Source organism: Pristiophorus japonicus, chromosome 2, assembly GCF_044704955.1.
Source record: "Pristiophorus japonicus isolate sPriJap1 chromosome 2, sPriJap1.hap1, whole genome shotgun sequence".
NCBI lineage: Eukaryota > Metazoa > Chordata > Chondrichthyes > Pristiophoridae > Pristiophorus > Pristiophorus japonicus.
In genome coordinates this window covers 179365820-179389356 of record NC_091978.1, presented here as the reverse complement: position 1 = coordinate 179389356, position 23537 = coordinate 179365820, and positions in this window count along the sequence as shown.

The following is a 23537-nucleotide window of genomic DNA, read 5'->3' as shown; positions in this document are numbered from 1 at the left end:
GTTTGCCTTTACTAACCTTTTTCTCTTTACATATCTATAGAAACTTTTGCAATCCGTCTTAATGTTCCCTGCAAGCTTCCTCTCGTACTCAATTTTCCCTGCCCTAATCAAACCCTTTGTCCTCCTCTGCTGAGTTCTAAATTTCTCCCAGTCCCCGGGTTCACTGCTATTTCTGGCCAATTTGTATGCCACTTCCTTGGCTTTAATACTATCCCTGATTTCCCTTGATAGCCACGGTTGAGCCACCTTTCCTTTTTTATTTTTACGCCAGACAGGGATGTACAATTGTTGTAGTGCATCCATGCAGCCTCTTAATATCTGCCATTGCCCATCCACTGTCAACTCCTGAAGTATCATTTGCCAATCTATCCTAGCCAATTCACGCCTCATACCTTCAAAGTTACCCTGCTTTAAGTTCTGGACCATGGTCTCTGAATTAACTGTTTCATTCTCCATCTTAATGTAGAATTCTACCATATTATGGTCACTCTTCCCCAAGGGGCCTCGCACAATGAGATTGCTAATTAATCCTCTCTCATTACACAACACCCAGTCTAAGATGGCCTCCCCCCTAGTTGGTTCCTCGACATATTGGTCTAGAAAACCATCCCTTATGCACGCCAGGAAATCCTCCTCCACCGTATTGCTTCCAGTTTGGTTAGCCCAATCTATATGCTTATTAAAGTCACCCATGATAACTGCTGCACCTTTATTGCATGCACATCTAATTTCCTGTTTGATGCCCTCCCCAACATCACTACTACTGTTTGGAGGTCTGTACACAACACCCACTAACGTTTTTTGCCCTTTGGTGTTCTGCAGCTCTACCCATATAGATTCCACACCATCCAAGCTGATGTCCTTCCTAACTATTGCATTAATCTCCTCCTTAACCAGCAATGCTACCCCACCTCCTTTTCCTTTTATTCTATCCTTCCTGAATGTTGAATACCCTTGGATGTTGAGTTCCCAGCCTTGATCATCCTGGAGCCACGTCTCTGTAATCCTAATCACATCATATTTGTTAACATCTATTTGCACAGTTAATTTATTATGGATACTCCTTGCATTAAGACACAACGCATTCAGGCTTGTTTTTTTAACACCCTTTGTCCTTTTAGAATTATGCTGTAGTGTGGCCCTTTTTGTTTCTTGCCTTTGTTTACTCGGCCTTCCACAATTGATTTTTACATTCCTACCATCTGTTTCTGACTCCATATTACTTTGTTCTGTCTCGCAGCATAGGTTCCCATCCCCCTGCCATATTAGTTTAAACACTCTCGAACTGCATTTGCAAATGTTACCCCTAGGACATCAGTTCCAGTCCTGCCCAAGCGCAGACCGCCCCTTTTGTACAGGTCCCACTTTCCCCAGAACTGGTTCCAATGTCCCAGGAATTTGAATCCCTCTCTATTGCACCATTGCTCAAGCCACGTATTTATTCTAACTATCCTGCTCCCTCTACTCTGGTTAGCATGTGGTACTGGTAGCAATCCAGAGATTACTACCTTTGAGGTCCTACTTTTTAATTTAACTCCTAGCTCCCTAAATTCAGCTTGTAGGACCTCTTCCCGTTTCTTACCTATATCGTTGGTACCTACATGTACCACGACAACTGGCTGTTCACCCTCCCTCTCCAGAATGCTCTGCAGCCTCTCCATGACATCCTTGACCCTTGCACCAGTGAGGCAACATACCATCCGGGAGTCCCGGTTGCGGCCGTGGAAACTCCTATCTATTCCCCTTACAATAGAGTCCCCTATCACTATAGCTCTCCCACTGTTTTTCCATCCTTCTGTGCAGCAGAGCCACCCATGGTGCCAAGAACCTGGCTGCTGGTGCCTCCCCCTGGTAAGTCATCTCCCCCAACAGTATCCAAAATGATGCATCTGTTTTGGAGGGAGATGATCGCAGGGGACTCCTGCACTGTCTGCCTGCTCTTGCCTTGTCTCTTGGTCACCCATTCACTATCTGTCCAAACTTTAGCTGCGGTGTGACCAACTCACTAAATGTGCTATCCACAACATTCTCAGCATCGCGCATGCTCCAGAGTGAGTCCATCTGCAGCCATTTGCCTTCTTCACCGCCTGCTGTACCTGCATGCCAACTTTTAATGACTGATGTACCATGACACCCAGGTCTCGTTGCACCTCCCCTTTTCCGAATCTGCCACAATTCAGATAGTATTCTGCCTCCCTGATTTTGCCACCAAAGTGGATAACCTCACATTTATCGACATTATACTGCATCTGCCGTGCATTTGCCCACTCACTTAACCTGTCCAAGTCACCCTGCAGCCTCTTCATACATTGGGCACATAATGCAGTGGAGCATTCCTTCGGCGATGTCGAGTTTGCTGCATGTATTTGGTCACCAAGAGAGGGTGAGAAAAGACAGGCGCCATTGCAATAGCTCTCTGTTTTCCATCGATTGCTCACAATCAGGGAATGTCCCGACGAACACACCTCTTCAATTCTAATCGGTCACAGTGTGGTCAAGATGTTTTTAGAAATGTTCACATCAACTCCAACGACCTGCAGAGTACGTTTGAACTCTGCCGAGATTGAAGCACAGCAGCATTTTAAAGGACGCGACATGTGATCTACAACATGGCGTACATAACCCTGTGATTCGTTCCGGTTAGTTCCACTTTTTGTGGGCGTTTTTTTGAGCGAGTGATATTGTGGGCGATATGTGTGAGACGTGGTGAAATTAACAATGGGCGATCTCCATGGCCATTAGTTTGCGTAAATATGTTCTTTGCAACAAAAAACAATGGGCAGGCATTAATATTGAATCTCGGCATTAAATCCGTGTGGAAAGTAGCGCTGGGCGATAGTATGGGCGTTGAATTCGCCCATTCTGCTGATTTCGCCCCAAAAAAGTGGGCGGGTGGTAATATTTTTTATTGCCGTTAAGCACATGGGGGAAGTAACACTCGGCGAAAATTTCCGGCAGTTTCTATTTTGTGCCAAAATGGGCAATATATGAGCGTTATATGTCATTTCAGCGATAAAATGGGCGTTAAGCAGGCAAAAAAAGTTGAGGTTCTAGCCCATAGTCTTAGAATAAGGGGCCGCCCATTTAAAACTGAGATGTGGAGAAATTTTTTCTCGCAGAGAGTTGGGAAATCATGAATCCGTTGCCTGAGTTTAAATAGATGGAAGATCACACGGTGCAGGCCCAGAATTTCTCGACTAGCCTTCCCTGCGAGAATCAATCCTCACTTAGAGGAGCTGATCAGACAAATTAGCCTTGTTAAGCTTTCATACATAACATTGCTGAAAGTAATTTGTCGCTTTTTAAATTTCTATTGTTTTCCATATTTGCAAATACTTCAAGTTTTTTGGAAACAATGTATGAGACGCGCATAATATAAAGGGCATCAAACTCCTCATGGTGGCTACAAAATGCTTCTATTTGTAAAAGCTTTTGTGACGTGATTCCATTCTACATGAGTTTGAATGTAATATTTTTTATCAAACCTCATTCTTTGTGAAAGGTGTCGCATCATTAGCTGTGTTGTGTTTATTTTCTTTTGACATGACTGAATTCAGGACTTATGTTATCCGTCACTGCCAAAGGACAGATGAAGCAAATTGTGGCAAGGCGCTCGCAAGAGGAAACAAAAATTAATGATGTGCGATGTGAATTTGTGTTTGATGTCTTGTTTTTTTTAAAGAATGCATTCCTTTCTACATAATCTACTGACAGTTTTGTCCTTCATACAGTATATCTGCCAGACCATTCTTATCTTGCTTTGCTTTTGTTTACCTAGTTGGAGGTCTCCAGAGCATTGTACTGGTTACACAGACCACTCGTCTCCAAAAAAAACCAGCGTTAGAGTCACTTGTAATAGTTTTAAGATAACACAATGGGACAACTGCATTTTAGGTGTAGTTGATTTTACTCATTGCATTTTCATGACTTTAATGGAAATTAAAATTGGGAGAGATGCTCAATTTCCCCCAGTTATCTGCGCCATTTTTTGGCACGCACCACATTTTTTGGCGTAAATTAAAATATCCAAGTTTCCCCAAAGTTTGTGCACCAGCGTAACGCAGTTAGTTACGATTTTTTTAGGTTAGGTTTTTTTTTTGCGCCATTGGGGGCGTAACTTGCTCTGCGTCAGCTTTTCACATTTATGCAAGTTTGACCAACTTACATTTCTCTTTGGACGGCGTATGTGAACAGTCCCAAGAAACCTTTTGTGCACTTATGAAAAACTAGTGCACATTAAAAAATCGGAGCAGAAAGACGTCATTGTTTTTATGCGAAGTTTTGGAGGGAGTCAAGAAGACATTAAATATGCATCATGAAGCTTAATTTTTTTTCAAACTTAAAGCGGAGAAAATGAAAGTCTAATGCAATTCTTTTTAATTTTGGATTTTTTTCAAACTGCCATGTCACCACCGAACGTCTCCTCACCGGATTCGAGGGTCGGAGAGTCGGCCGGCAGCATCGCTCCCTCGCCCGGAGTGGTGGGGCGCAGTCGTGGGGTGGGTGGAAGCCGAACTGAAGACATGAGAAGCCTTACACTATGCAGCAGCATTAGAAGAAGCCCGGCGGGGTGGGGGGGTGACTGGGGGGTGGAGGGGTGGGGTGTTTGCTGAGCCCCTGTATCCGGGAGAGGGAGCGATTCTGCCGGCCGACCCTCGAGCCCGGTGAGCAGATATTCGGTCAGTGGTGGGGTGGTAATTTGAAAAAAATCTAAAATTAAAGAATTGCATTAGACTTTGTTGCCCCAAATGCCTTCATTGAATGCCTAGCTTCCCATTCTAAGCAAGCCTATTGCGCATACGCAGACCAGGGTGCGGTCCATACTAGGGTGTCGACCTTGGGGAGAGAGCAGAGAAGCTTTAACTCCTTGTACTGCTGTTTTGAGCTTCTTGCAAAGATACAATTTAATAATGGGGCAATATTGACAATGCCATTCAACATCATCTCATGAGGAAGCTCAGAACACATAGGATGATGGGCAGGAGGCCTTATCCATGTTGGATATATTGAGACAGGTGTTCATATCTGCACCTGAGTGATGCAGACTGTGTGAGAAGGCTGCATTTCTGCAAAGAAGTTGTAACTGAGATCTGTGAGTTAGTAAAAGCAGATCTGAAACCTAGAAGCGTCAGAAAGACTGCTTTGTCAGTTGAAGTGAAGGTTACAGCTACACTTTCATTCTGTGCATCTGGATCATTCCAGGCCTCAACTGGGGATGTGTGCACCATTTCTCAACATGCAACACACATCTGCATTTGGCAGGTGACTGCTGCATTTTATGCCCGGAGGAATGACTACATAAAGTTCCCCGTAACCTTCCAGGCAATGCATGACAGGGCTGTGGGCTTCTCCAGGATTGCTGGCTTCCCAAAGGTACAGGGCTGCATTGATTGTACCCACATTGCCTTGCGAGCACCTTTGGAGGATTCCGAGATGTACAGGAACAGAAAGGGCTTCCACTCCGTGAATGTGCAGCTCATGTGTGACGACATGCATCGCATCATGTCAGTCGATGTGAGATACTCTGGCAGCACCCATGATGCGTTCATACTACACGAGAGCGTTATGTCTGTCATGTTTCAGCAGCAGCCAGAAGGGCAGAGCTGGCAGTTGAGAGACAAAGAGTACGGCCTCGCCACCTGGCTCATGATGCACCGATGCGTAACCCGGATGGAAGCTGACCGGGAATACAACATGTCGCACATTGCGATGGGCAGCTTAATAGAGAGGACCATTGGCATCTTGAAACAGCGTTTCCAATGCCTGGATCATTCCAGAGGCTATTTGCAATATTCCCTTGAGAAGGTCGGTCAGTTCACTGTTGTGTGCTACATGCTGCATAACTTAGCCATCATGAGGCAGCAGCAGCTAGTAGTAGAAGATCCACCTGAGGTGAGAGTGGCTGATGATGAGGAGGAAGATGCAGATGACAAGAATGCTGAGGAGGACGAGGAAGCCATGCAACTACCTGAACCCGGAGCACCACGGCGGAGATGGGTGGGCCGTCGTGCCGCTATAACGATTACTCGAGCCTTGTACCAGCAGCTCATCTGTGAACACTTTGCTGCCTGAAGGCTCAGCGGCAACTATTCCAAATGGACCATGTTTACTGTTTGGACCTGTTCCGTAATGTTGTGTTGTGTTAATGGAACAAATAACGGAAATTATTCTTGTTTACTTCAAAAAGCTATGTTAATAATGGAACAAATAATGGAAATGATTCAGTTATAACTTAAAATATATTTTATTCAAAAGTTTAATACTTGTTTGTACTTAACTTAAATCTAATAACAATAGTCTTGTATCAAACTTTAAAGTTTTCAGTTAAGATCACTTACAAATTTAAGATCACTTGCAAACTTTAAGATCAATAACAAACTCTAAGACCACTTAAAAAAATAAGATCACATACAAACTTTTAGGGCCCGAAATTGATGGACACACCGTCTGGTTCCGCCGACTGCCACTTACTGCCACCGACATTCTTCTTCAGGTTCCGCCCAGTGCCACTTTCGATTTGGGCTGGAGCGGGCAGGAGGGGAGAACCAATGGGAACCGCCCGCTGACATCAGCGGAAGTCCGAGTCACTTAAGTGGACTCCTGCCCACCGAGATGCCGTATTCATGCGGGTGGGAGTCAGCGGGCGTCAGCGCCAGAACGGGGGTGGTCCGCTGTGAGGGTTAGGGTTAGGGTCTGTCCCCGAAGATGAGTATGAAGATTAAAAAAAAAAGGTTGGTAACATTTTTAAAAACATTTTTTCACAACGACGTACCTGACTGGGGTCCCCTGAAGGTGTTCTGATGTTTTTTTCCACTGCTTTTTCTTTGCAGGCCTTCAACCCTCCATGGGCCCGACTCCATCCTCGGTGGCATTTGGGTGGCAAGCACCTTTGCCGCTGAGAATAAGAGAATGAGAGCTCCCGCAACCTCGGACGGTGGGTCCCTGGCTGTGCCTCACTGCACCCCACTGAATTCCTCAGCCTTGGACTGTGGGAAACCATGGAATGTCCCAGCAACACTCGTACCACTCAGGAAGGGGTCTGGCACCTCAATGGCCGGCACCAGCACCTCCTCCAGAGTGAGTACAACAGTGGGGGCTTCATCCATCACTTCCCCCTCCCACTCACCCTCATGCTCTTGGTCTGGAAGGTGGGATTGGAAGTTGTTCTCCTCTTCAGGCTCGTCGCATCTGAATCTTCTTCTGCATCGTCAGGGTTGCCCTCAAATTCTGCCAAATATAACAGAACAGACAAATGGTTAGCAGCAGATGAGAGGCAGAGTGGCACAGTGCAGGTAGCAGGCTCATTTGAAGTACTACGATGAATGATAGCACATTGTATCAACCGAAGTGTAGCTGACGGTGACATTCGCCATGAACCGAAGCATAGCTAGCCCGCGCAGCACTTAATATTTTGCAAAGCCAGACTGTGGAATTTGCAGGACTTACCCTCTCAGTGTTGGCCCGGCTTTTCTCCAGGCAGGACCCATGAAAGCAGCGACCCTCTCTTCCAAGGGTGTCAGTGGCTGCAGATTTGGCGGGCCTCCTCCTGTTCGAGTTCTTTCCCTTTTGTTGTGTGCCACCTTCCTCTGCAAAGAAGAAAATCTAACTTTTTAGAGAGGGTGTCTTTCTGCTGGGTGGTACATATACAGGTGGTCACATTTACAATTGCAATTCCATTGAATAAATGAAAATATTACTTACACTAACTATTTGACTATGGTCCTGCCACTTCTTTTTGCACTGGACTCCAGGCCTCGGAGTGCTCACCATTGCACAGAAATCTTCTGCAAGTTGGTTCCAGCATTTCTTCATTTCTTTTGGTGAAACTTTTGTGTGACCTCTGCTGGTGTCCAGCTAGTGCCATCTGGCCTCAATTACAGTAAGCAGTGTCTCCACTTCATCCTGTAAGAAATTCTTGGTCCTTGAGCCGCGTTCCACATCGCACTGCAGCTCTGATTTTTCCAATGTGAATTAAAGTTGTCGCACACAACTGGCTCTTTAAAAATGGCCGAATGCAGACCAGGAGCTGTACTGGGCATGCGCGCCCATAGCAGTCATGTCAAAAACGTCCTTTTTTTTTGCGCATGCGCAGAAGGGGCAACGTCGTTTTTTCGGCGCAGACATTAGGCTCCACCCACACCCCCCCCCCTCCCCCCCGAAGCTAAAGGACAGGCTGCGTGGAGTCAATTTCAAAAAATAGAATGGGGAAAATTGCTAATTATTTTTTTGGAGTAATCGGTGCCAAAAGAAACATTCGTAACACTTGCAATATGCCTTAAAACGGCATTGGGGAAAATTGAGCCCATAAAATTGGCTTCCAATTATCCCGGTAGAGTTGCAGCTGAGAAAAATTGATGACTAACTATATAAAGCTCACAGTACTCACTGTGCTCTTTGACCAGCAGCTACCAAGGTGATTGGCATTTTATTCTATGAAGCCTAGAAAAAAATATAGAGTTATCTCTGCAGCCTTCCTTTTTCTCAGAAAATGTCCCTCTCATGCACTGTATACTGTTGCTTTCTTTGTAGAAGAGGATGGCCTTCAACAGGGTCAGTTTATAAGGGTTGGTGGTGGGACTCAGCAAATAAAACCCCTTGCATATTATGAGAAGAACATGATAGATATCATAGGCTGGGTGGTTGTAGAGCACCTTGGAGGTGCTGGTATTTCCAAGATAATCTCATTCATTGAATGGCAATAATTTTGACTTTCAGCAACTTAAAGCAATGTTTGTGCTCCATTTATAAAATATGTTTTCGCACTGTCATTGCAGCAGCAATGTATGTAACAATGTCCAAGCGTTCATCCTGTGTCACCTTCCTTTTTCACACAGATTTGGAGGAGGAGGGTTTTTTCCAGACCTGGAGGAGGAAGCTGGTCCTGTGGGACTATAATATTCCCCTATGTGCAAAGAGACCTGGGTGTCATGGTACATCAGTCATTGAAGGTTGGCATGCAGGTACAGCAGGCGGTTAAGAAAGCAAATGGCATGTTGGCCTTCATAGCGAGGGGATTTGAGTACAAGGGCAGGGAGGTGTTGCTACAATTGTACAGGGCCTTGGTGAGGCCACACCTGGAGTATTGTGTACAGTTTTGGTCTCCTAACCTGAGGAAGGACATTCTTGCTATTGAGGGAGTGCAGCGAAGGTTCACCAGACTGATTCCCGGGATGGCGGGACTGACCTATCAAGAAAGACTGGATCAACTGGGCTTGTATTCACTGGAGTTCAGAAGAATGAGAGGGGACCTCATAGAAACGTTTAAAATTCTGACGGGGTTAGACAGGTTAGATGCAGGAAGAATGTTCCCAATGTTGGGGAAGTCCAGAACCAGGGGACACAGTCTAAGGATAAGGGGTAAGCCATTTAGGACCGAGATGAGGAGGAATTTCTTCACCCAGAGAGTGGTGAACCTGTGGAATTCTCTACCACAGAAAGTTGTTGAGGCCAATTCACTAAATATATTCAAAAAGGAGTTAGATGAAGTCCTTACTACTAGGGGAATCAAGGGGTATGGTGAGAAAGCAGGAATGGGGTACTGAAGTTGCATGTTCAGCCATGAACTCATTGAATGGCGGTGCAGGCTAGAAGGGCCGAATGGCCTACTCCTGCACCTATTTTCTATGTTTCTATGTTTCTATGTATCATGCATCACCCAGATACTGTAACAGAGGTACAAGCATCAATGTAGAAAGACCATAGTGGATTGACAAAGAAATACAGGGTGAGGCATTGTTCACAGGTAAGGAAAGGTTAAAGATGGTGGCTAAAAGGCCGGCTGTTATTGAGGAGAAGTTTGCCAAAGGTCCTGCTGACCCACTTTGTGATTCTGAATTCTTTGTGTCAGCAATAAAATTAAAGATATTCTGTGTGTGAGCCACTTGCCGCATTGCAAAATATTGTACAAATCAGTTTTATCTCTTAATTGCCCTTTTTCTGTACTTTAATTCCTATGATTCATTTTAAGACAATCTACTCTCGAGAACAGAAGGCTCCAGATGGTTAAGGGAATAAATAAATTAAACCGTGATAATATATTTGAGATTGGCACATTCTCTAGAACCAGAGGATGGGGCATGAATTAAGAAGAGGGAAGGTGCACAGTTAAGTTAGGTTTAATTACTTTACACAGAGGCTAGAAAAGGTGTGGAATAGACTAGAAAGGGATGATGGAGGTAGATAATGTGGAAAAAGTTAAGGGAGAATTGGAGAGATATTTGAGACAGTGGACAATTGAGAGATTATTGAGAGAGACCAGCGGCAGATCGGGGCCATAAAAGGAGCGGAGGTGAGCAGCCCAGGAGCAGCGTGGAGGCATACTACTCCAGGGAGCAACATGAGCTGGTGCAGGAGGGCGACGGCAGCATTGAGTGATGTTATCAAGGTCCAGATCGGTGATTGGAGCATGGGCAGAAACAGCAGGAGCGGCAAGGTCGGGGCGAAGGAGCGGCGAGAGAATGTGGAGGGATGTGATCGGAGCCCAGGGGAGGCGTGAGTTCGGAGCCAGGGGCCCAGGGGCAGCACAGGCCAGCCCACACTGTGATGTGTGTGCACACTAGGTCCGTGCAGCAGAGCTGGTCTCCAGTCGTCTTGGGTAATCCTTGCCACTGGACCAAGACCTAGCTCTGTCAAGCCCGTGTGGTGGGTGGTGTGCAACGGTCACCACACAGTAAAAAAAATCCACGCACAGGCATCTTCCACCTTTGAGGATGTAGTTCGGATCCTTCATTCGAAACACCTGTGAACTCATCCTTTTTTGATGTGGAAGCAAGTCATCCTCACTTCGAGGGACCACCTATGATGATGATGATAAGGTGTGGGACTGCTCAGATGAACTGCAGATGCTTTTCGCTTTTGTAAAATCCTATTCCTTACCCCTCCTCCTCAGCCTATTGCTCTCCCCTCATCCTTAACCTTCTCCTTCACCCTTTCCCTATTTCTTTCGCACGTCCCACACACTGTTTCCCATTCCTCTCAACCGTTCCCTCTTATTAGCTCCTTTCCCTCAGCCTACCTCTTTCTGCTCAACCTTCCCTTTTGCCCTCGTCTTTTTCCCTAGTAACCCCAGGAAAGCTGGTTGCTCTGTGCAGCTGAGAAATCCACCAGCAGCCAGTGAGCACAGGGAGCAGTGACGATCTGAGGTGGGCTGTGTTGGCGCTTTTGCTGCTTTTGAAGTCCCGGGCCGTTAAATCAGCAAAGAAAAGAATAGAATGGCAAAACACAATGGGTCCATCTGTCCCAAAAAGAAAAAAGACAGATCAACACCATGGAAACATTCTCTCTCCGAAATGTCAACCACCTTCCCTCCCGTCAGACACCAACAGAATCACCCCATCCTCTGGTGTAAAGAAAATGGGGGATATAGTCAAGGACTGAAGTTAATGGCTACTTCTGCTGGTTTGAATTTTGGGTCGCTTGTGTTGCCATGGGGAGTGGAACGGGTTAATAAGAGGGATGGGGCTGACTGTTCCTCCTGGCTCCGCAAGAACATTAAAAAAAAAATTCTATTGAAAAAATTCAACGTTAGTCGCTAGCCGCTCCTGAAGAATCCTGATCAGAGTAGGCCTGGTTCCTGCTCCGCTCACCACCAACCACTTTCAAGACCAAATGCCTATTTTAGGCAGCTGCCAAGAAAACCTGAAAAATGGGCTGACACAATTTTGGAGCGGTCCTTAGGGAGCAAGACATTTGCTCCCCAAAGTTGGTCCTCTATCACTAGAGAAAAAATACTAGGCAAACTAATGGGACTAAAGGTGGACATCCTGTGGGCCTGATGGCCTGCATCCTAAGGTCTTAAAAGAGGTGGCTGCAGAGATAGTGAATGCATTGGATGTAATCTATCAAAATTCCCTGGATTCTGGAGAGGTCCCAGTGGACTGGAAAACTGCAATTGTAACGGCTCTATTTAAGAAAGGAGGGAGACAGAAAGTAGGAAACTATAGACCGGTTAGCCTAACATCTGTCATTGGAAAATGCTGGAATCGATTATTAAGGAAGCAGTAGCAGGACATTTAGAAAAGCATAATACAATGAAGCAGAGTCAGCATGGTTTTATGAAAGGAAAATCATGTTTGACAAATTTTCTGGAGTTCTTTGAGGATGTAACGAGCAGGGTGGATAAAGGGGAACCAGTAGATGTCATGTATTTGGATTTCCAGAAAGCATTCGATAAAGTGCCACATAAAAGGTTACTGCACAAGATAAGAGCTTACTGGGTTGGGGGTAATATATTAGCATGGATAGAGGATTCTCTAATTAACGAAAGCAGAGAGTCAGGATAAATGGGTAATTTTCAGGTTGGCAAATTGTAATTAATGGGGTGCCACAGGGATCAATGCCAGGGCCTCAACTATTTACAATTTATATTAATGACTTGAATGAAGGAGCCGAATGCCCACAATGTCACATTGAAAAGGAGCAAATGTGCTTTTGTGCAGCTCGAGGTTGTGTACCTTGGTCTGATAGTTGATGCAAATGGCTTGCAACCAATAAACAACAGCAAAGAATGATTAAGAAAGCAATAAAGAAAGGAAAGATAAATTAAGAAAGTAAACTTGCGCAAAACATAAAAACAGATAGTAAAAGCTTTTACCGATATATAAAAAGGAAAAGAGTGACTAAAGTAAATGTTGGTCCCTTAGAAGATGAGAAGGGGGATTTAATAATGGGAAATGTGGAAATGGCTGAGACCTTAAACAATTATTTTGCTTCGGTCTTCACAGTGGAAGACACAAAAACCATGCCAAAAATTGCTGATCACGGGAATGTGGGAAGGGAGGACCTTGAGATAATCACGATCACTAGGGGGGTAGTGCTGGACAGGCTAATGGGACTCAAGGTAGACAAGTCCCCTGGTCCTGATGAATTGCATCCCAGGGTATTAAAAGAGATGGCGGAAGTTATAGCAGATGCATTCGTTATAATCTACCAAAATTCTTTGGACTCTGGGGAGGTACCAGCGGATTGGAAAGCAGCTAATGTAACGCCTCTGTTTAAAAAAGGGGGCAGACAAAAGGCAGGTAACTATAGGCCGGTTAGTTTAACATCTGTAGTGGGGAAAACAAATCTGAGATAGAAACAGGAACATCATTGCATTCAGAACCAAAACAAAACAGCCCGAAAATTGGTTCAACACCAAAACCTTCTGCAAAGAGATGAGGAAGGCTGAACAAGCCTGTTATTAAACTGGATTTGTAGTTTATTGAAAAGAAAAAAGCCAGGAGTTGTTGTTATGTGGTACATATGTTGGTGAGAAAGGTGGAACCATAGTTGTGTTGTATTTGAGAGGGGAATACATATACTTTTTTTAAGGGGGAAAGTAGTGTAATGTATTATCACATGGTTTGGTATGAGCATGCTTAGTTCGCTCTGGCCTAATAAAGCAAGCTCATGGACTAGTAACTCATCCTGTCTCTGTCCTTCATATGTTCTACCCAAATATATTAGACCAACAATTCTGGCCTCCCCGGGTCCGTACAGAGTACCTACGGACCCGGGAAGACATCGGAAATGCCGGTTTCCAGCGCACAATGCACTAGAAACCGGCATTTCCGATCTGTCAAGTTTCTGGCTTGACACATGGCCACAACTCGGGAGCGAGGACATTTGTAAGTGGAAATTTCCGATATTTGCGCTTACAAATGTCCTCAAAAATCTTGTGCCTGAAAAAGCAGGCACATAGCCTTCTTTTACACGCGCAAGTATCTTAAAAAACACAAAAACATATAAAAATAAAATTATTGAAACATGTTTTATCATTAAAAACCCTCCCCACAATGGTAAGTTTATTTAAAAAAATGTTTTCAAAATCGGGAAATTATTTTTTTTAAGACATTAATTTAAATGAATGTAGTGTATATTGTCTATTTTTTATTAGTGTTTTGGCTGTTTGTGGCTGTGTTTTGGATGTTTTGGGCTCTATCACAATCATAGTAATAGGAGTTTAGGACCCTGTGGAACACCTATTATTATGAGACTTTACCTGATTGGCTGCCCAGAGGCATGTGACTCCAGCTGTAGGCCTGCGCACGTGTCGATGTGCACGCGCTGCAACTGACAGTCAGGAGAGGCCTCAGCATCGGAAAGTCGAACGTGGGCAGCAGCTTAAGGTAGGTGTGTATTTTTTCTCTAAAATGTCCATGGGAAGGCCAAAACAGAATTTCAGGGCCATTATAACTATAGGTGACCAAAGATGTAGTCATCTGTGTATGACAGAGGCGGTATTAAAGTGGTGTGCCAGCATCACACTTTCAAACTGAATGTGGATTTTCAGCTAATCTTCATTGAGTTTCTCCAGTGAGACTGCACTTTAAGCAGAAAATACAATATAAGAGGACATGTAAATTTATGTCTCAAATGGAAAGAATGTTTGGGAAGAGAAAGGGAAAAAGCATTGTTGGTGGGATTGTGTTGCAGAAGATGATCCAGCAAAGAATGGTGGGTGGAGGTGAGGACAAGAGGTGATTGGGGGGGGGGGCCTTGTTGTGAGAGAAGGGGGAGTGCATATGATGGTGCATGGTAAAGAGAATGGATTGCATGAAGTGTTGACAGCAGTCATCAGAAGAGCACTGGATATCACAATGACATCAATGGTCATGAATGTATCCAAAAAGGGGAAGGGGAAGACACTAGCTGGGATCCATGTGAAGTGAGTTGGAGCTAGGTTTTGAAATAAGAGACATAGCTGTAAACTTTAGTCAAAGCAAGCAATCAATCACAAAATAATAATAGAAAGGGATAGCAATGAAGGTGAACAGGATGAAAAAGACCAATGGAATTTATGATAAATAGAGGAACACAAATTCATCAAGGCTGACATTTCTGGAAGAGAAGTGGCAGTACAATAAATCAAACAGTACAATAAAACAGTATCTATTTTAGGACAGCCAGAACTCATGTTGGTTGTTAATGCGTAATAACCCATCCCCACAACTCTAGTGGTCTCCCAGCACATACATACAGGCAGTGCAGGTAAATGATGTTAATAAGATAGCTTTGCTTTAGTGGGCGAGATTAGGTGCATGTAAGACACAGGCTGGTGTTCCCAACCCTCCCCGTTTGACCGGGAATTTCCCGGCATTAGGGGTTCCTTCCCCGAGCACTACCTCCATCAGTACGGGAGATTCAGCTATTTAAATTTCCCGCCACAGTGTGTTCCCGCCCCACTTCCTGTAATCACCAGCTGCTGTTAAAGCAGTCTCCGACTCAGTGACGTTACCTGCAGAGAGCCATGACTGCATGGGGGAAGCTGGAGGGTCAAGAATCGGGAGAGCTCAGGAATTGCTGGTTTCAGTATTGGGGCAGGTTCTCTGAAATCGGGGAGCTCCAAAACGGGAGGTCTCTGAAATGGTTGGGTTCCTCAGGATCCCCCCTGCCCCATCCTTGGTTTCTTCTCTTTGCCTGCTTTCGGGTGGCCTCCTGGTTCTTGGAACTTGTCGCACAACAACTGCTGCCAACCATGAGCCAACCTTTGGATGGTAAATGCGATAAGATTTGTGGAAGTCATGTGAACAAATGCCACATGACCGAATATCACACGTCATTTGATGAAACCTCCAGGAATGCCTCCAACCAGAATTGGCAACCCTAACACAGGCGCACACAGCACCTGAGGCTTGTCAGACAGTGCTACATCAGGACTTCACTATCTCTTACAATTCACAAGTGACAAAGTTTGAGTTACAGTCAGCTCTATGAGTGTGGTAAAACTAATGTCCTATGTATCTTCATTTAATAGGTGACAAGAAAAACTGTGAATGCTGGAAATTGAAATAATGTTTTAAATTCTTAGTATTTGAAGGTGGTAGGACAAGGAACTTGACCAAATCTTCACGAATTCTGATGAACGTCTCGAAGCAAACTACCTTCAAAAGTACTTCATTGAAGTACTTTGGGATGTCCTGAGTACATGGAATGCACTGCATAAATCTTTCTTTTCTTTCCCGTCTATATTTTCTAGATGCTGATGGATCTGATGCACATTTCTAACACTTCCCGTTCTGTTACAGGTTTTCCTGCATGTTTTATTTATACCACACATTAGAAATCAATCAGATAAAGGGGTTAAATAAAAGATAGATTTAGCGGTGCATTATATTCCTCTGTGATTTAGTTCCAATGCAGCTCAAGGCAGTGTGTGTGCTGATTAGCCCTTTGTTGTGTGGTGACAGTTTAGAAAGTTTGTGAATAAACAACAACTTGCATTTATATAGCACCTTTAACGTATGTCCCAAGACGCTTCACAGGAGCGATATCAAATAAAATTTGGCACCGGTCCAAATAAGGAGATATTGGGTCAGGTAACCAAAAGCTTGATCAAACAGATTGGTGTTAAGGAGCGTCTTAAATGAAGAAATGCTTGCATTTATATTGCGCCTTTCATGACCACCGTACGTCTCAAAATTCTTTACAGCCAATGAAGTACTTTTGAAGTGTAGTCACTGTTGTAATGTGGGAAAAGGGGTAGCCAATTTGCACACAGCAAGGTCCCACAAACAGCAAGGTCCCAAAAACAGAACAGGATAGAGAGGTGGATAGGTTAGGGAGGGAATTCCAGAGCTTAGGGCCCAGGCAGCTGAAGGCACGGCTGCCAATAGTGGAGCAATTAAAATCAGGGATTGCAAGAAGCCAGAATTGGAGGAGCGCAGAGATCTCTGAGCATTGTAGGGCTGCAGGACATTACAGAGATAGGGAGGGAGAAGGCCATGGAGAGTTTTGAAAGCAAGGACGACAATTTTTAAATCGAGGAGTTACCAGACCGGAAGCCAATGTGGCCGCGATTTCGCCAACAGATGAGAGTTGGATGCGGGTGGTAACGGTGGTGTGTGGGAACGCGCTCCCGTCTCCAGCTCTCCCGTTGACAATAATCTTCCATTGATGGAGCTTGTTAAGCACACCCTGTGAGGTTCCCGGCCAATTAACAGAAAGCGGTCTTGACAAAGTTATCTGATGATGCATCATCTGCCGGTTTCCTGAAAGGGACCTTGGCCAACTTTTTTCTGACTGTTCTTTTGTCAGTGTCCTGCAAGAACTGCACAAAGGTGCTCGACTGCACCAGCCTCTCCCATGACTCCTACCAAATGAGTATGGATGGAGTCACAGCAAGCAGGGAGGTCCTCTTCCCTTCCAATGGATGGAAGAGACCTCCCCAGGATACCAATGCAGTCTGGGTGCACATTACACAGGAAGGCACAAACAGGAATGTCGTCAGGAGGACCTCGCTGCAGTGACACAAACCATTCAATGATCTCAGTAGATCATGGAATGTTACTGCAAAGCCACACTCAACTCATCTTGCTGTGCCACTCATCACATAAGAACATAAGAACATAAGAAAATGGAGCAGGAGTAGGCCATTTGGCCCCTAGACCCTGCTCTGCCATTCAATAAGATCATGGCTGATCTGATCTTGGCCTCAACTCCACTTTCCTGCCCGCTCCCCATAACATTTCTTATTCCCTTATAGTTCAAAAATCTGTCTATCTCCCCTTTAAATATATTCAATGACCCAGCCTCCATAGCTCTTTAGTGTAGAGAATTCCAAAGATTCACAACCCTCTGAGAGAAGAAATTCCTCCTCATCTCCGTTTTAAATGGCGACTCCTTATTCTGAAACTGTGCCCCCTAGTTCTAGATTTTCACACGAGGGGAAGCATCCTCTCTGCATCTACCCTGTGAAGCCCCCTCAGAATCTTATATATTTCAATAAGATCACCTCTCATTCTTCTAACCTCCAATGAGTATAGGCCCAACCTGTTCAACTTTCTTCATTAGACAACTCCTTCATCTCAGGACTCAACCTCGTGAACAGTCTCTGAACTACTTCCAATGCAAGCATATCCCTCCTTAAATAAGGAAACCAAAAATGTATGCAGTATTCCAGGTGTGGTCTCACCAATGCCCTGTACATTTGTAGCAAAGCATCCCTACTTTTATACTCCATCCCACTTACAATAAAGGTCAACATTCCATTTCCCTTCCTGATTACTTGCTGCACCTGCATGTTAACCTTTTGTGTTTCATGTACAAGGAGGCAGAGTGTCCGTAAGCAGCTCTTGACGCTGCTGGCCGACGACGGCTCTCTCGTCTCGGATCCGGAGGGCGTCAACAACAGGGCCCGTGAATATTACGGGGCTCTGTTCTCTCCGGATCCGTCCTGCGAGGAAGCGCGTAGAGTTTTGTGGGAGGACCTGCCGAAAGTCAGCCCGGATGGCGGTGAAAATTTGGAAGCTCCGCTAAGCCTGGCGGAGCTGACCGGTGCCCTCGACCGGCTCTCGAGGGGAAAATCCCCGGGGCTGGACGGGCTGACCGTGGAGTTCCACAGGGCATTCTGGGACGTCCTGGGGAGCGACTACGCGCGGGTCCTGGGGGAAAGTCTGGCGACCGGGGAGATGCCCCTCTCTTGGCGCAGGGCAGTCATCGTCCTGCTGCCTAAGAAGGGCGATCTCCGCCTCCTTAAGAACTGGCGCCCGGTCTCCCTCCTCAGCACGGACTACAAAATCTTCGCCAGGGCGATGTCTGCTCGCCTTGGCACCGTGCTGGACCACATGATCCACCCCGACACAGGCCCGGGCCGGACAATCCACGATAACATCTATCTGGTCCGGGACCTCATCCATCATTCCCAGGAGGCTGGTCTGTCGGTCGCCTTCCTATCTCTCGACCAAGAGAAGGCGGTCGACAGGGTGGATCACGACTATCTGCTCGGAACTCTGCGCGCTATCAGGTTCGGGACGCATTCGGTCGCCCGGATCCGACTTTTGTACGCCGCCACGGAGTGTCTGATTAAGGTTAACGGGTCCTTGACGGCGCCCCTTCGCTTTAGGAGAGGGGTGCGCCAGGGATGCCCCATGTCCGGCCAGTTATATGCCTTCTGCGTGGAGCCTTTCCTGCGCCTCTTGTGGACGAGGTTGACGGGACTGGCTCTGCAAGGGCCGGGCGTGGAGGTCGTCCTCTCGGCTTATGCCGATGACGTGCTCCTCGTGGTAGAGGATCCCGCTGACCTGCGGAGGATGCGTGAGTGCCAAGAGATTTACTCGGCCGCATCCTCCGCCAGAATCAACTGGGAGAAATGTTCCGGACTCCTGGTGGGTCAGTGGTGGGTGGACTCCCTGCCGGAGGAGCTCAGGCCTTTTGCCTGGAGCACGACCCATCTCCTCTATCTGGGAGTCTACCTTAGCCCTGACGAAGGAGCCTGGACGGCGAACTGGCAGGAGCTGGAGGCCAAGGTCGCCGCTTGCCTAGGGCGCTGGACAGGACTGCTCCGAGTGCTGTCCTACAGGGGTCGAGCGCTAGTCATAAACCAGCTGGTGGCCGCAATGTTGTGGTACCGGCTGGTCACTTTGACCCCTCCCCCTGCGTTTGTCGCCAAGATACAGAAGAAGCTGGTGGACTTCTTCTGGAACAACAGGAAGCACTGGGTCTCTGCTGTGGTCTTGAGTCTCCCGCTTGAGGAGGGCGGTCAGTCGTTGGTGTGCGTCAGCGCCCAACTCGCGACTTTCCGTCTTCAGACCCTGCAGAGATACCTTTACGTCGAGCCCCCTCCTAGGTGGTGCGCTCTGGCGACGTATTTCTTCCGCCAGAAGCGCGACCTCAACTACGACACGCAGCTCCTGTTTGTGAACTTGGGGGGTGTCAGGACCGCCCTCCGGGAGCTGCCTGTCTTTTACAGGGACCTCATCAGGGTCTGGAACAAAGTCTCCGCCAAGCGCAGCTCTCCGCCGGCTGGAGTGGCGGCTGTCCTGCAGGAGCCGCTGCTCGGGAATCCGTACCTCCACGACCGAGGTTTTATGTGGCGGTCGGAAGAGAGGGCTGTGGCTGGTGAGGTGACCAGGGTCAGGGACCTGCTCGATGGCGGAGGAGCGGGCTGGATGGCGCCAGGCACGCTGGCGCGGCGCCTAAATTCAGCCGACGTCCGCCACGCGGCCGAAGCCATCGAGTCGCTAAAAACAGCTTTGGGCCCTGATTCTGTTAGGTGCATCGAGGAGGCTCAAGCACGTGGGGAGATCCTGTCCGAACTGACCCCTGTCCGGACGGAATTCCTCATTGGCGCCAAATCCCGGAACCTCCCTCGGGGACCGGCGCCTCACAACATGAGCCGCCTCGGGGAAATCCCCTCCGTGCCTTTCAGTTCCGCGCGAAGGAGTTTCCTGTACGGGTTGCTCCTGCACACTCTCAACTTTGCCATCCTCGCCGGCCGTCCGGACACGCCATGGCGTACCATCTTGCCGTCCGGAGGAGGCGGGGGTCCCCGATGGAGGGCACTCTACGCAGGGGTCCTTCCACTATTCATCGGGGACTTGGCCTGGAGGGTGGTGCATGGAGCAGTGCCGTGCAACAAATTTTTAAGCCGGTTCATGGACTCCCAGGCCGCCTGCAATTTCTGCGGTCTGGAGAAGTCCGTGTTCCATATTTTTATTGAGTGCACGAGGTTGCAGCCCCTGTTCCATTATTTGAAGGGGCTGCTCCTGAAATTCTGGCTGCACTTCAGTCCCACTCTCCTGATCTTTGGGCACCCTGTGCGGAGGGGAGCGGGTAGGTCCGTAGGCCTCCTCGTAGGACTGCTCCTGGGCACGGCCAAGGGTGCCATCAGCCGGTCCAGGCAGCGGGCGGTCGAGGGGGTCGTTCAACCTGACTGCCTGCCTCTCTTCCGCTCTTACATCCGGTCCAGGGTGTCCTTGGAGATGGAGCACGCGGTGTCCACCGGTACGCTCGCGGCCTTCCGCGAGAGGTGGTCACCGGAGGGACTGGAGTGCATCATCACGCCCGGCAACCAAGTTTTAATTTGATTTTATGTTTTAAAGTTTAATTTGTTTTAATTGCCAGTGCTTTTAGTGTCCCCCTCCCCTTTTATAGGGGGCACCGGAAAAAAAATGTGATTTTAGCGCCCAAAAAAAACCCCCAAAAAAATAAAAACACAAAAAAAAACACAAAAAAGGAAAAAAAAAAGGGCCTTGTAAATGTCTGCTGTGTCATCCAGGGCGGGTGGCACGGTTTAATGTTTTTTGTTTTACAGGTAGACTCTAAAAGAGTTTCATGTACAAGGAGGCAGAGTGTCCGTAAGCAGCTCTTGACGCTGCTGGCCGACGACGGCTCTCTCGTCTCGGATCCGGAGGGCGTCAACAACAGGGCCCGTGAATATTACGGGGCTCTGTTCTCTCTGGATCCGTCCAGCGAGGAAGCGCGTAGAGTTTTGTGGGAGGACCTGCCGAAAGTCAGCCCGGAGGGCGGTGAAAATTTGGAAGCTCCACTAAGCCTGGCGGAGCTGACCGGTGCCCTCGACCGGCTCTCGAGGGGAAAATCCCCAGGGCTGGACGGGCTGACCGTGGAGTTCCACAGGGCGTTCTGGGACGTCCTGGGGAGCAACTACGCGCGGGTCCTGGGGGAAAGTCTGGCGACCGGGGAGATGCCCCTCTCTTGGTGCAGGGCAGTCATCGTCCTGCTGCCTAAGAAGGGCGATCTCCGCCTCCTTAAGAACTGGCGCCTGGTCTCCCTCCTCAGCACGGACTACAAAATCTTCGCCAGGGCGATGTCTGCTCGCCTTGGCACCATGCTGGACCACATGATCCACCCCGACCAGTCATACCCAGTCCCGGGCCGGACAATCCACGATAACATCCATCTGGTCCGGGACCTCATCCATCATTCCCAGGAGGCTGGTCTGTCTCTCGACCAAGAGAAGGCGTTCGACAGGGTAGATCACAACTATCTGCTCGGAACTCTGCGCGCTTTTGGGTTCGGGACGCATTTCGTCACCCGGATCCGACTTTTGTATGCCGCCGCGGAGTGTCTGATTAAGGTTAACGGGTCCTTGACGGCGCCCCTTCGCTTTAGGAGAGGGGTGCGCCAGGGATGCCCCATGTCCGGCCAGTTATATGCCATCTGCGTGGAGCCTTTCCTGCGCCTCCTGTGGACGAGGTTGATGGGACTGGCTCTGCAAGGGCCGGGCGTGGAGGTCATCCTCTCGGCTTACGCCGATGACGTGCTCCTCGCGGTAGAGGATCCCGCTGACCTGCGGAGGATGCGTGAGTGAAGACCGAAACAAAATTGTTTCCCATCACTCTGCCTTCCCTACCCTACTCCTGCACATCCTTACTCACACCAACTGACCTTGTACCTCCACCCATCCCTCACTCTCTATCTAGATCATCACTTCCCCATTTTAGCAGCCACCCGTCACACTCACCCTCATCCTTGTCCAATCATACTAACTAACAAGTGTAGGCACTTGTGTGTTTTAGCCAATGTTCATGTAGACTTTCTCCTGATGTGCTGTCAAATATTGAAATCTTAATTTTGAATCTTTTGTTTCTTGGACAGATTTGTGTGCACATTTGGAAGTGGCTTAGTGAGTTGTAGTGAATGGCAGACATAAGGGTACACTGCACAATAGTGATGGGTGTGAAAGGAACGGCTTGGGCATTGCAGGGATGCTTTATGGAGCTGGTGTGGGGTGTTGCCAACCTGGCATATCATGTGGCAGCCAGGGTGCATAGTGTCAAGTGAAGTAAATGTGGCCATGGTAAGGCCATCAATGGCAGCAAAGTGGCCGGGTGCTGATGTCCTGTGTCCTGTGCAGCATCAGGTAATTGTAGAGAGGTTTGATGTTGATGTTGGTGCTGCTGGTGTGTTTAGTGATGTTGGTGTTGGGGCTGATTGTTTTGGGATTCAAAGGACTAAGGTGAGATTTTTTCAAGGGCTGGAATAGGTTGGTGTTGTTGTTGGTGATGCTGGTTGTTAAGTATGGAAGAACTCCACAAGACTTAGTACTGTGAGCAAAAACTGATGTGACCTTAGACTCTTCAAGACAACTCCAGAGTACCTAAGCAGCATGGCAGACAACCTTTTAAACATAGAAACATAGAAAATAGGTGCAGGAGTAGACCATTCAACCCTTCGAGCCTGCACCACCATTCAATAAGACCATGGCTGATCATTTCCTGCTTTCTCTCCATACCACCTTGATCCCTTTAGCAGTAAGGGCCATACATATCTAACTCCCTCTTGAATATAGCCAATGAACTGGCATCAACAACTCTCTGCGGTAGGGAATTCCGCAGGTTAACAACTCTCTGAGTGAACAAGTTTCTCCTCATCTCAGTCCCAAGTGGCTTACCCCTTATCCTTAGACTGTGTCCCTTGGTTCTTGCCTTCCCCAACATCTGGAACATTCTTCCTGCATCTAACCTGTCCAGTCCCGTCAGAATTTTATATGTTTCTATGAGATCCCCTCTCATCCTTCTCAACTCCAGTCAATACAGGCCCAATCAATCCAGTCTCTCCTCATATGTCAGTTCTGCCATCCCGGGAATCAGTCTGGTGAACCTTCGCTGCACTCCCTCAATAGCAAGAACGTCCTTCCTCAGATTAGGAGACCAAAACTGAACACAATATTCCAGGTTAGGCCTCACTAAGGCCCTGTACAACTGCAGTAAGACCTCCCTGCACCTATACTCAAATCCCCTAGCGATGAAGGCCAACATATCATTTGCCTTCTTTACCGCCTTCTGTACCTGCATGCCAACTTTCAATAACTGATG